The sequence below is a fragment of the Myotis nattereri genome, assembly GCF_964212035.1.
Source record: "Myotis nattereri genome assembly, chromosome: 1".
In the NCBI taxonomy this organism is placed as follows: domain Eukaryota; kingdom Metazoa; phylum Chordata; class Mammalia; order Chiroptera; family Vespertilionidae; genus Myotis; species Myotis nattereri.
This window is the reverse complement of record NC_138075.1, coordinates 90,066,085-90,080,054: the sequence shown is the minus strand read 5'-3', so window position 1 is coordinate 90,080,054 and position 13,970 is coordinate 90,066,085.

Genomic DNA, 13,970 nt, shown 5'->3' with positions numbered 1-13,970 from the left:
CCACCCAATTTTGGGTGGCCTGCTCTGCCTGTGTGCCTCGACTCTCTGCGGAAGCCATAGACAAGCCCAAGACTTTTATTTGGAAGACAGTGAGGGCGACACAGGGGAGAAAAAGCAAGCACCACGGCAATCAGGCAACCCTGTGCATGAGCCAAGGTAGGAAATTGGCCTATAAGTACTGCCTGAGTGGTTGGGTATTTTTGGAGGTTGAGTGTGTGTGTGTCTGAGATGTGTCCTAGGCAGGAAGCGAGTGCGGAGTCCCGATCTGTGGATTTGTTCTCCCGTGAGGGAAATGACTGGAGACAGACAAAGGGAATCTCAGAGTGTGCAAGAATCCTCTAGTTCGGGCAGTTGAGCACACAGGATAGTCACAGGGACCTGTTGAAAATGGGGAACAAGAATTCTAGGCCTAGGGAAACCAATGGAAGTGCAGCCAAGGAGGCTCCCTTAGACATTCCCCTGGATAGTCCACTGGGGGTAATGCTGAGGTTCTGGGTAGACAGACCCCCAACCAAAGACAAGAAGAAATGAAAGATGATCAAATACTGTTGTTTTATATGGCCTAAAGACCCAATTTGTAGACCTTTTATCTTTTGGCCCAAGTTTGGCTCAGATGAAGACTGGTGTGCCAAACTCTAGTTATTTATGTGAATAAAAAGACCGTGTCCACACAGGCGGAGAAACATTATGCACTTTGCTGGTTACAGGGAAAGGCCTGCCTATTTCCTCTTAAAGAAGAAGAGGAAGGCCTTAAGGAAAAACCCTGGGACCCCTTATCATGCTTATCTCCTTTTTATATTCCACAGACTGGGGAGCAGGAGGAGCAGAGGGCAACCAAGGAGTCAGAAGAGACAGGGACTAAAGATTATGGGGGAGCTCAGCCAACTGCTCCTAACCCGAATCTAGGAAAAGAATTAGAGCAATGGAAGAAAGACACTGAAAACTTTCCAATCCCTTCTAAGCAACCAATGTTTCCTCTCCAAGAGGTCTCCATGGAACAAGGGAAATTGGTTTTGTGAATGCTCCCCTCACAGGTACAGAGGTCAAAATTTTAAGAAAGAGATGAAATCCCTTTTAGAAGATCCCCTGGGTTCTGAGCAGAACAGATGGACCAGTTCTCAGGACCCAGCTTCTATACCTGGGCTGAGACGATATCCATCATGAACATCTTATTTACAGGGGAAGAGAGAGGAATGATCAGAAGGGCAGCCATGACCAAGGAGAGACAATATCCTCCCCAGACAAGGGGTCTTGCTAGCGGAACAAAAGTTCCTGAATGTCAACCCCAACTGGTATAACAACGACCTCAGGGACCAAGTACAAATGCAGGACCTCATGGAACTTATAATTAAGGGGATAAAAGAGTCTCCTATATCACAAAATGTGTACATTTGAGGTCCAACAAGAGAAGGAGGAAACCCCTTTGGCCTTCTTACAAAGACTCAGAGATCAGATGAGAAAATACTCTGGGGCCTAGACCCAATAGGATAGGTAGGGTCTTTTGAAGGTCACTTTTTGTGACCAACAGCTGGCCGGACGTTACCAAAAAGTTGCAAAAGATTGAGGGTTGGAATGAAAAACCAATAGAAGAATTACTAAGAAGCTTAGAAAGTCTTTGTAAGAAGAAAGGAGGAGAAACAAAAGGCAAAAATCATGGTCTCCACTGTAGAAGAGGTGGTCAGAAAGTGAATAGGTTAAGACTTCTCCTGGCAGAAGTGGAGTCAGCAGAAAGACCAAAGGGAAATGCACTGGAAAACTTCTAAAAATACAAATGGGTGTTACAAGTGTGGAAAGCCGGGACACTTTAAAAGAGAGTGCCCAGAATTAAAAAAAGAGGAAAAGGTGATTCTCCTCATGACCTTCTTTGAGGAATAGGTCCATCTGTTCTGCTAAACCCGGGGGTTCTTTCTGACTAGATCCCACCAGAAGCCTTGGTAAATTTGAAGGTGGGGCCGGAGGGAGAAGAGGTGACTTTTTTTTATTGATACTGGGGCTGCTCTCTCCTCTCTTATGTATCAACCAAAGGGAACAGAATTATCTAAGGAAAAATTAACTGCATCAGGAGTAAAAGGGGAGGGATTTCAGGTTCCATTTTTCATGAAAATGTTACTCATGATGGGATCAGAACAAATTGAGGGGTTACTATTATATGTCCCTGAGGCAGGAGTTAACTTTCTGGGCTGGGACTTGCTTGTGAGGTTTGGTCTAGGATTAGGGGTAGAAGAAGGACAAATATAAGTAATGATGGTCCTTCTGATGGAAGAGGAGGAAAAGAAGATTGATTCCCTTGTGTGGGTAAAGGAGGGTAACAGGATTAAAAGTCACATTATTACAAATTCAGCTAAAACAGTTGGGGAAAATAGTTTGTAGAAGGTAATACCCCACCCCTATTGAAGGAAGGAGGGGCCTACAACCATTAATGGAGGGATCAATTAAAGATGGACTGTTGGAGCCCTGTATGTCACTGTACAACGCTCCAATCCTCCCGGTCAAGAAACCTGATGGGTCATACAGACTAGTGCAGAATGTGAGGACTATAAATCAGATTGTCCAGGCCCGCCATCCTATTGTGCCTAACCCCTACACTCTCCTCAGCAAAATCCCATTTGAACACAAATGGTTCAGTGCAGTGGATCTAAAAGATGCATTTTGGATCCTAGACCCTAAGGGCAGAGACCTCTCTGCCTTTGAGTGGGAGAATCCAACAAGCGGGAGAAAACAACAGTACAGCTGGACCATGTTACCACAAGGCTTTATGGAGCCCCCAAATTTATTTGGCCAGATTCTGAAGAGGAGTTTCAACCTCTTAAAGGGACCCAGCTTCTACCGTATGTAGATGACCTCCTCATATCTAAGGAAAGGAAAGATAAAGTGTCAGAAACAACCACAAATCCGCTCAACTTTCTGGGAGGAAATGGTTTGCACGTCTCCAAAAATAAGTTACAATTTGTAGAAAAAGAAGTTAAGTACTTAGGGCATTTCATTAGTGAAGGAAAAATATGAATAAACCCAGAGACGATATGAGACTTAGTGAGTCTGCCTATTCCCAAAACGAAAAGAGAGCTCAGAAAGTTCTTGGGAATAACTGGTTATTGCTGGTTGTGGATTGACTCATGCTCAAAAGACAAAGGCTTTATAGCTCAAGCTGTGAGAAGAAGAACCTGACCCCCTCCAGAGGAAATTCAGACAATAGAGGAACTAAAACAAGCTCTCATTTCTGCCCGTCCTAGCCCTACCATCTTTGGAGAAACCATTCCATTTGTTTGTAACAGTGGACCAGGGAGTAGCCCTTGGGGTGCTCACCCAGATCAGGGGGGTAAAAAACAACCTGTAGCCTTCTTTTCCAAACTCCTTGACCCCCATTTCCAGAGGATGGCCCGAATGTGTGTAGGCCGTGGCAGCTACTGCCTTACTGGTAGAGGAGAGCAGGAAATTAACTTTTGGAGGAGCCTTAATAGTAAGCAATCCATATCAGGTCAGGAGCATACTAAATCAAAGAGCCAGGAGATGGCTGACAGACTCCCGAATTCTGAAGTATGAGGCCATATTATTAGAAAGGGATGATTTGGTTTTGACCACCTATGCCTGCCTGAACACCGCCAGGTTTCTATGGAAGGTAGAGGAAAACCAGGAAGCATCCGAACACAACTGCCTAGACATCATGGAATACCAAATTAAGGTCAAACCAGGCCTAAGTGAGGTCCCACTGCATGACGGGTCCAAGCTGTTTGTTGATGGGTCATCCTGGGTAATAGAGGAAAAGAGACAAAATGGCTATGCTATCATTAATGGAACCAAACATTCCTTGTGTGAGGGAGGTAGACTACCTAATAGTTGGTCAGCCCAAACCTGTGAATTATATGCTCTTAATTAAGCCTTAAAACTGCTTGAAGGCCAAGAAGGCACTATATACATTGACTCTAAATATGCTTGTGGAGTAGTGCATACTTTTGGAAAAATTTGGACAGAACAGGGTTTCATAAACAGCAAGGGAAAGGAACTGGTCCACAGAGAATTAGTCAAGCAAGTCTTAGAAAGTCTTTTACTCCTGACAGAAGTGGCTGTTGTCCATGTAAACAGACACCAGAAGGGAGGCTCTATGGAAGCTGTAGATAGACTCCCAGATGAGGCTGCCAAACAAGCCTCTCTGGAGGAAGGAAACAGACTCTTTAGTTTGATCCCAAGTCGTCCAAAGGTAACATTGAGGCCCCAGTTTACTAAAGAGAAAGAAAAGGAATTAGATAAAATAGGAGCAATTAAAACAGGAGCTAGAAGATGGGTGCTCCCTGATGGGAAATGGTAAGCCCATGATGAGGAAGCTGATGTCCATACTGCATAGGGGGAGTCATTAGGGTCCCCAAACCATGTGTGATACAATATTTAGGAATATGGGTGTGGAGGTATCTATACCATTGCTAAACAGGTGTGTGGGGGATGTGTAACTTGCCAAAGAATAAACAAAAAGGTGGTAAGGAGACAGATGAAAGGGGAAAGACCCAGGTTAAGATCGTTTCAGAGCATTCAGGTAGACTTCACAGAAATGCCTACGGTGGATGACAAAGATACCTACTGGTAATAGTGGATCACTTCTCTGGGTGGGTGGAAACCTTTTCCCTTGTGGCCGCCACTGCAGGGAGTATCATAAAGATAATCCCGGAGCAAATCATACCCAGGTTTGGCCTGGTGGAGAGCACTGACTCAGACAATGGAAGTCAATTTACCTCAAGAGTGTTGAGGAGGATGAAAGGATTGGTCATTAATTGGGACTATCACAACCCCTGATATCCCCCATCTTCAGGAAGGGTGGAAAGAATGAACCAGACCCTTAAGAGGCAAATTACCAAAATAATCTTAGAAACCAAACTACCTTGGACAAAATATCTTCCTATAGCACTCCTCAGGGTTAGGACAGCTCCAAGGAAAGATGTGGGGCTGTCCCCTTATGAGATGTTATATGGGCTCCCACACCTGGGCAGAGCTCCAGATCTCCCTACCATAAAAACCAAAGATCATTTTTTTTTTAAAACTATATACTGGCCATATTCTCTACCCTGTCATTCCTCAGGTTAAAAGGATTCCTTGCCCAGACCCCACCTCTTGAGTTCGTGGTTCATCATGGTCACCAGGGAGTGTCCCTATCAGGCGTTCCTGACTACCGAAACAACCATACAAACAGCTGAAAAGGGGTGGACTCATTACACTTGAGTCAAGGGACCGGTAAAAGATAACCTGGGAGGCGGGGAAGGAGATCAGTGGAAGGTGCTAGTGTCAACAACAACAAAAAAAAACCTTTCAAGGTAGTCCTAAAAAGAAAGACACACTAATCCTCCCCCCAATCATGGCCTGGCTCTCTCTCTCCCAGATTGTTTTGGCTTGGATATGTTGTTATGCAAAGTGCAAACGCTAGGCACCTGGTCAAACAAGTGATCAATGTAACTAAGACTTCGGCACCCCAAACTATTAAGTTTAATGCCTGCCAAATTATATCTTGTGGAAATTTAGAAGACCAGAGAGCCTTAAGCAGCTCTGAAAAATATTTATGCCCTGAACAGCAAACCTCCTCTTCCAGTCCTCGATACACAGGTCCACCATGCCCAGGCTGGAGCAATGTCTGGTGGACTACTCAATATCAAGGCTGACCTGCCTCCTATTCACAGGGAAAACCTCTAAAGTGAAAATTACATATATTTGAAAGGTCCCCAGGCCCAAACTGTCAAAACCTAGGCTATAACCCTATCCTTCTGACTATAAACGTTCCAGATAATGAAGTTAATAGAGCTTATGGGTTTGGGATAGATCTTACTGGTAGAGATCCAACTGCTAGGGTTAGGATAGAAATTCAAAACCCTCCTAAAGTAGAAAAGAATATAACTTCTAATACATCTGAACCAGAACTAACATCACCTAATATAGACCCCAGGAGAGTGGAAGTAGTTGAGGTAAGTGATTTAAGGCAGACTCTAGAAATAGAAACTGGGTATGGTGATACAAATGCCTGGGTTGAATGGGTCTAGTTTACACTGAGTGGCCAGATTATGACCACCTGACATTTGTAGGCAAATTAACTATAATTTCGCTCTGAAGTTTCTAGAAGGCCAGACTATTATAAATAGGGAAGCAGGTTGTCTACCATGACAGTAGAAATGATTTTTTTCTGAAGATATGGGTAAAGAATGCGATTTAACAGCCTTTGAACATGGGATATATTTGAACGTGACTGGCCAGATTATTATGACCACCCTATCAATATATCGTTGGGCCACCTTTTGCCTTCAATACTGCAGCGATTCTCCTTGGCATTGACTCCATGAGATGTTGAAGGGTGATGCGAGGAATCTGACACCATGCCTGATGAATAGCACTGCCCAGTTCTGTGAGATTTGATGGTTGTGGAACCAGCTGCCTGATGGCTCTTTTAACTTCGTCCCAAATGCTCAATTGGATTGAGATCTGGTGATTGTGGGGGCCACCTAAGCAAGGTAAAGTCTCCCTCATATTCTTGAAACCACTCCTGCACAATACGAGCACCGTGGCATGGCGCATTGTCTTGTTGGAAGAAGCCATCTCCACTGGGATACACCATCAACATGATAGGATGAACTTGATCAGCAATGATACTTAGGTATGTTGTGCTATTCAGACGTTGTTCCACATGAATTAAAGGGCCCAAATCATGTCAGGAACACATTCCCCAAACCATAACACTGCCCCCACCAGTTTGAAGGGTTGTACTCATGCATGTGGGGTGCATGCTTTCATGCTGTTTCCGCCAAATTCTCACTCTGCCATCTGCATGATGCAACTGGAAATGTGATTCATCAGACCACATGACTTTTTCCAATGCTCGACTATCCAATCCTTGTGTTCCTGTGCGAACTGGAGATGTTTTATCTTGTTCCTGTGTGAATTGGAGACGTTTTATCTTGGTAACTGCAGACAGCAAAGGTGTTCAAATAGGCCTTTAGCTTCCATATCCCATACGATGCAGTGTACAGCTAATTTGCCTACAAACGTCAGGTGGTCACAACAATCTGGCCACTCAGTGTATAGTACAGGCACTTAACAAGAGCAATTGCTATGCATTTGCTGCTGGATGGCCACAAGCGCAGATGGTTCCATTTCCCCTTGGATGGGATACTGATCCTGGCAGAACATATTGCATGCTGGCCCTGTACCAAGACAAGATGCATGGGGAAATGAGTCCTATAAGAGTCTGCCTTGGTCCTTCCCACTTTCCAAAAATCAGACCTTAGAACAATCCCCTCTTTCTCTGTAGGGAATGTGAACTACTCCTCTTGCCTCTCTAGGCAGAGGACAGAATTCACCAGACCTGTGGGAGAGCAGACAACCTGCACCAGTGTTTTAAATGTCACCAATGGGTCAAGTGTTGGCAATTACTCAGCTCTCCACATACCCCAGGCTGACATCTGGTGGTTTGTGGGAAAAGGAACCTTCATGACTCATTACCATCCAATTGGACTGGGACCTATGCCCTAGTTCAATAGGCCATTCCATTCACCCTGGCATTCCACCAGGTACCCAAAAAGAATGAAAGCAAGCACTGGCCTGGAGAGAATAGCAGATCTTTTGACTCCAACATATATATTGACTCAACAGGGGCTGCCAATGAATTTAAGGCCTACAACCAGGTAGCCGCTAGATTTGAGTCTGCACTCTTCTGATGGTCCACTATCCATAAAAACGTGGACTGGGATTAACTACATCTATTATAATCAGAAGAAATTTATCAATTACACCCAGGATGCTCTTCAGAGGGTAGCTAGTCAGTTGGATGCCACTAGCCAGATGGCTTGGAAAACGGAATAGCGCTAGACATGATACTGGCAGAGAAAGGGGGGTTTGTGTTATGTTGGGAGGAGAGTGCCGTGCCTTCATTCCCAATAACACAGCTCCCGATGGCACAATCACAAAGGCACTCCAAGGACTAACGACTTTGGCTAATGAACTGGCCGAAAATGCTGGCATTGATGACCTCTTCCCTGGATGGTTGGAAGAATGGTTTGAAAATGCAAAGGCTTAAAGGCCTCGATTCTTCCATCTCTCATCATTGTAGCAGAAGTCCTGACAGTGGTAGGGTGTTGTAAAATCGCCTGTGTAAGAGGATTAGCACAGAGACTAATTGAGGCACTATTAACAATCAGATGCCCATGACTTATCAACAAAATAATTTGCTATTATTAGGAACCAAATTAGATTCACTCTCCTATGATGAGGAAAGTCAACAGGTTCTAGAACAATCTGAAAAGCAGAAAATACAAGAGTGAAAATAAGACCAGTAAAAGTAAAAAGAAAAGAGGAGGGAATTTTTTAGAAATAAAGTCAGTGGCGGTCCATTTTTAAGACAAGGCATTTAACCCTGAATGGAAAATTACTGGTAGTTTGCTTGCATAGTGGCCTGGGAATGCAGATGTGATAAAGTTCATGCACCTGGAGAGTCCCCGGGGAAACAGGATGAAGGGGGGAGCGATCAACTAACAAAGGAATTTAAACTGGGGAAGGGGAAAGAAAGAAGACCCTATAAGGAAATAATGAAACTTAAATGACATCTGGGATGATTGTATACCCACAGTACTCAGCCAATGAGGAACCAGGGGAGTGAGCTGCGCACTAGGGAATAAAATGCTGGCTGTAACCACTTTGGGTTTGCCTTTCCACCAGACACCCGATCTTGAAAGACTGACATTATATGCCTAGCTTTCGCCTTAATTCGTGTCTCCGTGTCCATTTTTTAAGATTTTGGACTGGTGAGTGTATTTCTCACACCTGTCAAACAACACTTCAGCCAGTTGATCAAGGTCATCATCAACTGCACTTCTGTGATCTTCCTCCCCTAAACCTACAACTTCAGCCTACTCATGAGAAAAACATCAGACAAATTTCAATAGAGGGGCATCCTTCAACAAACCTGACCAGCACTCTCAAGGTTATCAAAATAAGGAAAATATGAGAAATTATCACAGCCAAGAGGATCGTAAGAAGTTGATAACTAAATATAATAAGGTATCCTGGATAAGAATATGGAACAGAAAAAGGACATTAGATAAAAAATGAGGAAATCTGAATAAACTATAAAGTCAGGTAATAATAACATATTATTGGTTCAATGATAATATTGCATAATAACATAAGATGTTAATAATAAGGGAAACTGTGTGGGAATTAGTCATATAGGAACTCTTTATACTATTGGCTCAATTTCCCTGTAAATTTTAAAATTGTTTTAAAAAAGTAAGTCTATTTAAGATCAGTGGTTTCCAGGGATTAGGTGAAGGGATGAATAGGTGGAGCATGGAGGATTTTTAGAGCAGTGAAAATACTCTGTATGGTATTTATAATAGTGGACATATATCATACATTTGTCCCAACCTATAAAATGTATATCACCAAAAATGAATCTTGTTGCAAACTATGGTCCTTGGTGACAATTATATGTCGATGTAGGTTCATCAATTGTAACAAATGTATGCCATTCTGGTGGGGGATAGTGATACTGAGGGAGGCTGTGCACGTATGGGGGCAGGAAATATGTAGGAAATCACCTTCCTCTCAATTTCGCTGTGAATCTAAAACTGATTCGTGAAAATAAAGTCTATTAAAAATTAATCTATTAGTTTTAAAAAATCTCTTAAATTGGAATAAACCTGGTTTTATATAAAATAGTAATATAATATGTTCACATTTGGCAAGTTTGATGACCTATTTTTCCTGGAATGTTCATAGCTTAAGCATAAGTTTGAATTTACGTTTTAAGGAGCAAAAACTTTCAAAGATAATTTTCTGGGTTTTCTTTTCATAGTAAGTATGTCTCTAGTGGAGAGAGCTTATACTTTCAAAACATTTTAGTATTTAAGTCCTTGGGAAGAGAAAATAAGGCAGTGGTTTGGATATGTTATATCTAAATTACATTTATGCCAATTTGGTTTGCAATAGTATTTCTTTTTTCCCTCAAGTATGCCAGCTATATAATTACGAGAGGCCCAGTGCACGAAATTCATGCATGAGGGAGAGGGGAGAGTCCCTCAGCCCAGCCTACATCCTCTCGCAATCCGGGACCCCTCGGGGAATGTCAGGCCTAAACCAGCAGTTGGACATCTGTCTCAGAATCCGGGATGCTGCATGCATCAGTGACCATACTTTTCATACAGGTGAAAGGCATCTTGCTGTGTATGGGCAGCTACATTTTTTTGCCCTGATTATAAAAAGTAGTACATAACATCCTTTTGAGGCAGTAGTACTAATTTCCCTATCATATGGGTGGAAAAACTGAAGCAGAGAGAAGTTAAGTAATTGGCTTTGTCACACAGTTAAAAGTGTCAGAATCAGGGCTGACCACAAAATGTGCAAGCCAGAGTCCATGCATGTCATCGCTGCATCATCTTGTTTTTTCAGTGTTAGAGTAGCCTTGCCAGGTTTTAATTTTTAAATCTAAGAGACTGTTCCCAATATATAAGGTAGGGTCACTAGGCCTGGCTGGCGATCAGGACCATCTGTGGGGCGACCAGCAGGCAGGGCGATCGCCCCCTCTCCGGCCCTCTTCTCCCCCCCCCCCCACACCCGCCTTGGCTGGCGGCCTGAAACAAGTTATAATTAAGAAAAGTATTGTTTTTAAACCTAATTTGGGCAAAAGTATTCCAGTTCCCTTCTTTGCTATATTTTTAAATTTTTCTTTGCTGATCAAATATTTTGGAAAGGGCTAGTACTATTGTTATCGTAGTTAGCTAGTTATTAATAGGAAGAGAACAAGGGAAGCCAGACATTGTTAAGCATGGTCAGCTGGGAACATTGAGCCTGTTTTGCTTCTCCAGGAAGCTGCTACAGTTTCACACACATTCCAGGGGATTCCAGCATTGCCTGGCCAAGGATTAACACCCTTCCCTTTTCCCACCTCTGGTACTAGATTAAGGGGGAAGCGGGAGCAGATCATGCACAATAGAAGTCAAAATAGCACAAGGGGAGGTGCTTGGGCATAGAGGCCTGTCAGTCTAACCTGAGAAAAAGATCTTTGGCTAGGGGGGTGGACGCCATCAGAAGCCTATGAAACTTGGAAAGTTGATTGGTTATTTAGAAAAAGCTCCTGGTTAACCCCTGTCCTCTTCTCTCCCGCCCTCCCCCCACCCCCACCCCCACCCCCTGCCCTTCTGGTCTGCACTCACCCAGGAAAACATGGCTATGCAGGTCTAGTGGCCATCTGGGCCTGCAGAAGACTGTGCAGACGCCCAAGGAGTAAGATGAAGCACAAATTCTGGAAACTGGCTTTTATTTTGGTCCTGCTGAAGAATGGCTGAACTTTTTCCCATGGTGGGACAGAAAGAGCTGGGACATTGGAAACCCAAGGGGCTGGGGCAGATTTCCCGAATAAATCCTGCCACAAGACCACAATCTCCCATGCATGCAACCGGAAATGCTTTTTCTCCTGATCCCATGGGAGAGCCTAGTACCCACCCACAACACTATGAGTGAGAACGCTGGAGGAAACAACTTCCCGAACAAGCAGGCTCACTCCTAAAGAAATTATTTTATAGAGGAGGTTTTCCAAGAACAGTTTTAATTTGTAGCATGCAGAATTTCACTGATATTTTTCAGTTACTGCAGATTCTTTGGCTGACTCCATCAATGTGATAGGATATCAATTTTTTCTTTGCAGATGAAAAAGGGACAACATATCCATGTTTACACAGGGTACAAATAAGGAAAAGAGGATTTAAAAAAGAATATAAGTAATAGAAAGAAAATCAAGATTAATTTTATAGAAAACAAAGTTCTGCTTAAAAGTCTTTTTGTTGTCAAGTTGTTTGCAGCTAAGAAGCTGGGTTATGATATAGCAAACAGAAAAAATGTATGAAAGAAAACATGTAAATAGCATATGGAAATAATTCTTAGTAATAGATTTAGGACACAATAAATTGCCCCAACTATCGCCTCCAAGTTTATCCTTCTGTTTGTCTCTGGTGACCACAATTTATGCTCATTTTCAGATAAATCATGGAAATGTTTAATAAAGACTAACATTCTTTTTCTTTTCCTTTTATCCTATTCTTTATATCCTTATTCTTTTTTCAACCATATACAACATTCTGATATTTTAAGACCCTAATATCAATTTAACAACCAACATTTAAATAGATCAACATATTTTTTTTTAAAAAAAAAATTCCACCTCAAACCTTAAGAAAAGCATGAAACATGTTTCCCAATGAATCAAAGCCTGTGAAGTAAAAGATTGGCTTTGCTTACATTTTGGTCTGCTCCTGTCTTTGTCCTCCTGCCATCATCCTCTCTGCATTTCTGGTGTCCCCCAACAGGCAGATTACTGTTCCGGAACTGACAGCAAAAAAACAGCAACTTTATTATATTTGCATAAACTCAGTAAGCATTTATTGAGTGTCTAGTATTTACTCGTGCTTTCCATGAAAATGTCTACCACGTGCCTGGTACCATTGGGAGGGCAGAGAAAGAGAGAAGCAGACACAGGTATATAGAGAGGAAGACAGAAAGAGAGAGGGGGAAGGAGGGAAAGAGAGAGAAGAAGACAACCCTGGGAGCCTTGAATTGTGGAATATGAAACACACCCCCCCCCCCCACACACACACACACCTGTCCTTTTTTATTTTTATTTTTTAAGTGGAAGCAAAGTTTGTTGCAGATTCCCTGCAACAGGGAGGGGGCCCAAATGGCTTGCCCTTATTTATTTATAAAAAAAATATTTTTTTGCCAAAACCCCCCCTTTTAAAAAAAATGTATTTCTATTGATTTCACAGAGGATGGGAAAGGGAGAGAGAGATAGTAACATCAATGAGAGAGAATCACTGGTCAGTGGCCTCCTGCATGTCTCACACTGGGGATCCAGCCCAAAACCAGGCGTGTGCCCCGACCAACTGGAATCACACCGCAACCTCTTCATTCATAGGTCGACGCTCAATCACTGAGCCACACCAGCCATACCCAAAAACCTGTCTTAAGGAGAGATTACAGTCCAATATAATGGAGATGAAGCATAGAATGACTGCAACAGAGTGTGGTGAATGTCATGGTAAAGATAAAAGGAAGTACTGCTGGAGGACTTCAGAAGAGTATTGCAATATTACTTACAAGCAATTTTGTTTTTGTTTGCTTTTTAAAATTTGTAATCTCTACTCAGCCTAGGAGAATAACTTTAAAATGTGTAAATCAGGATTTTTCCTATTGCAAAGGATTGAAACTGGCTTGAGCAAAATAAGGACTTTACTGGCCTGTGAAATAGAAAAGGTCATTGTACTTCGGCAAGTTGGCTCCAAATGCCCAAAGAATGTTATCAAGATGCACTCCATTCCTTTCTAACTATCCCCTCTGTTCTTGGATTGTTGCTTAATCCTCAGCAGTTCCTTTCACATGTTTGTTCCTAGCAATTCCAAGTCATCATCTTGGAAAAAAGGAGTTTCTCTTTTCCAATACTTGCTGGAGTGTTATTGGACTGACCTGGTTATGTGCCCCATTACCAACACACTTGCTTTGCCCAGGGTGCTAGAATGCTGAAGTCTAACTTGGACAGTGGAGCATGGTTTGTGTTTGTGTGTTTTCAATTCTTAAAATTTCCTAAGAAAGGAATGGGTGCTCAAATCCTGCTACGCTATGGGGGTGGGGAGGAAGTCACTGCCATTTCTAGCACACATGAACCTGAATAAAGGTTGTGAAAATGGAGAGAAGAGGACCGAATCAAGAAATGTTTAGAAAGTAGAATCATCAGGTGTTGGTAACTGACTGGACAAGAGAGAAGAAGCCTTAAGATGATACCAATTTCTGGATTGAAAAACTGGATTGGTAAATGGTATTATCGATGAAGATAGTTGAAGAAGAAAGATAAGATTTGGGAAGAGGCAGGACAAAGACTACAAGTACAGTTTTATGTATATATATTACATTTGAGTAGTTTGTGGAATCTCTAAATGGCGAGGTCCAATTAATATCTCAGA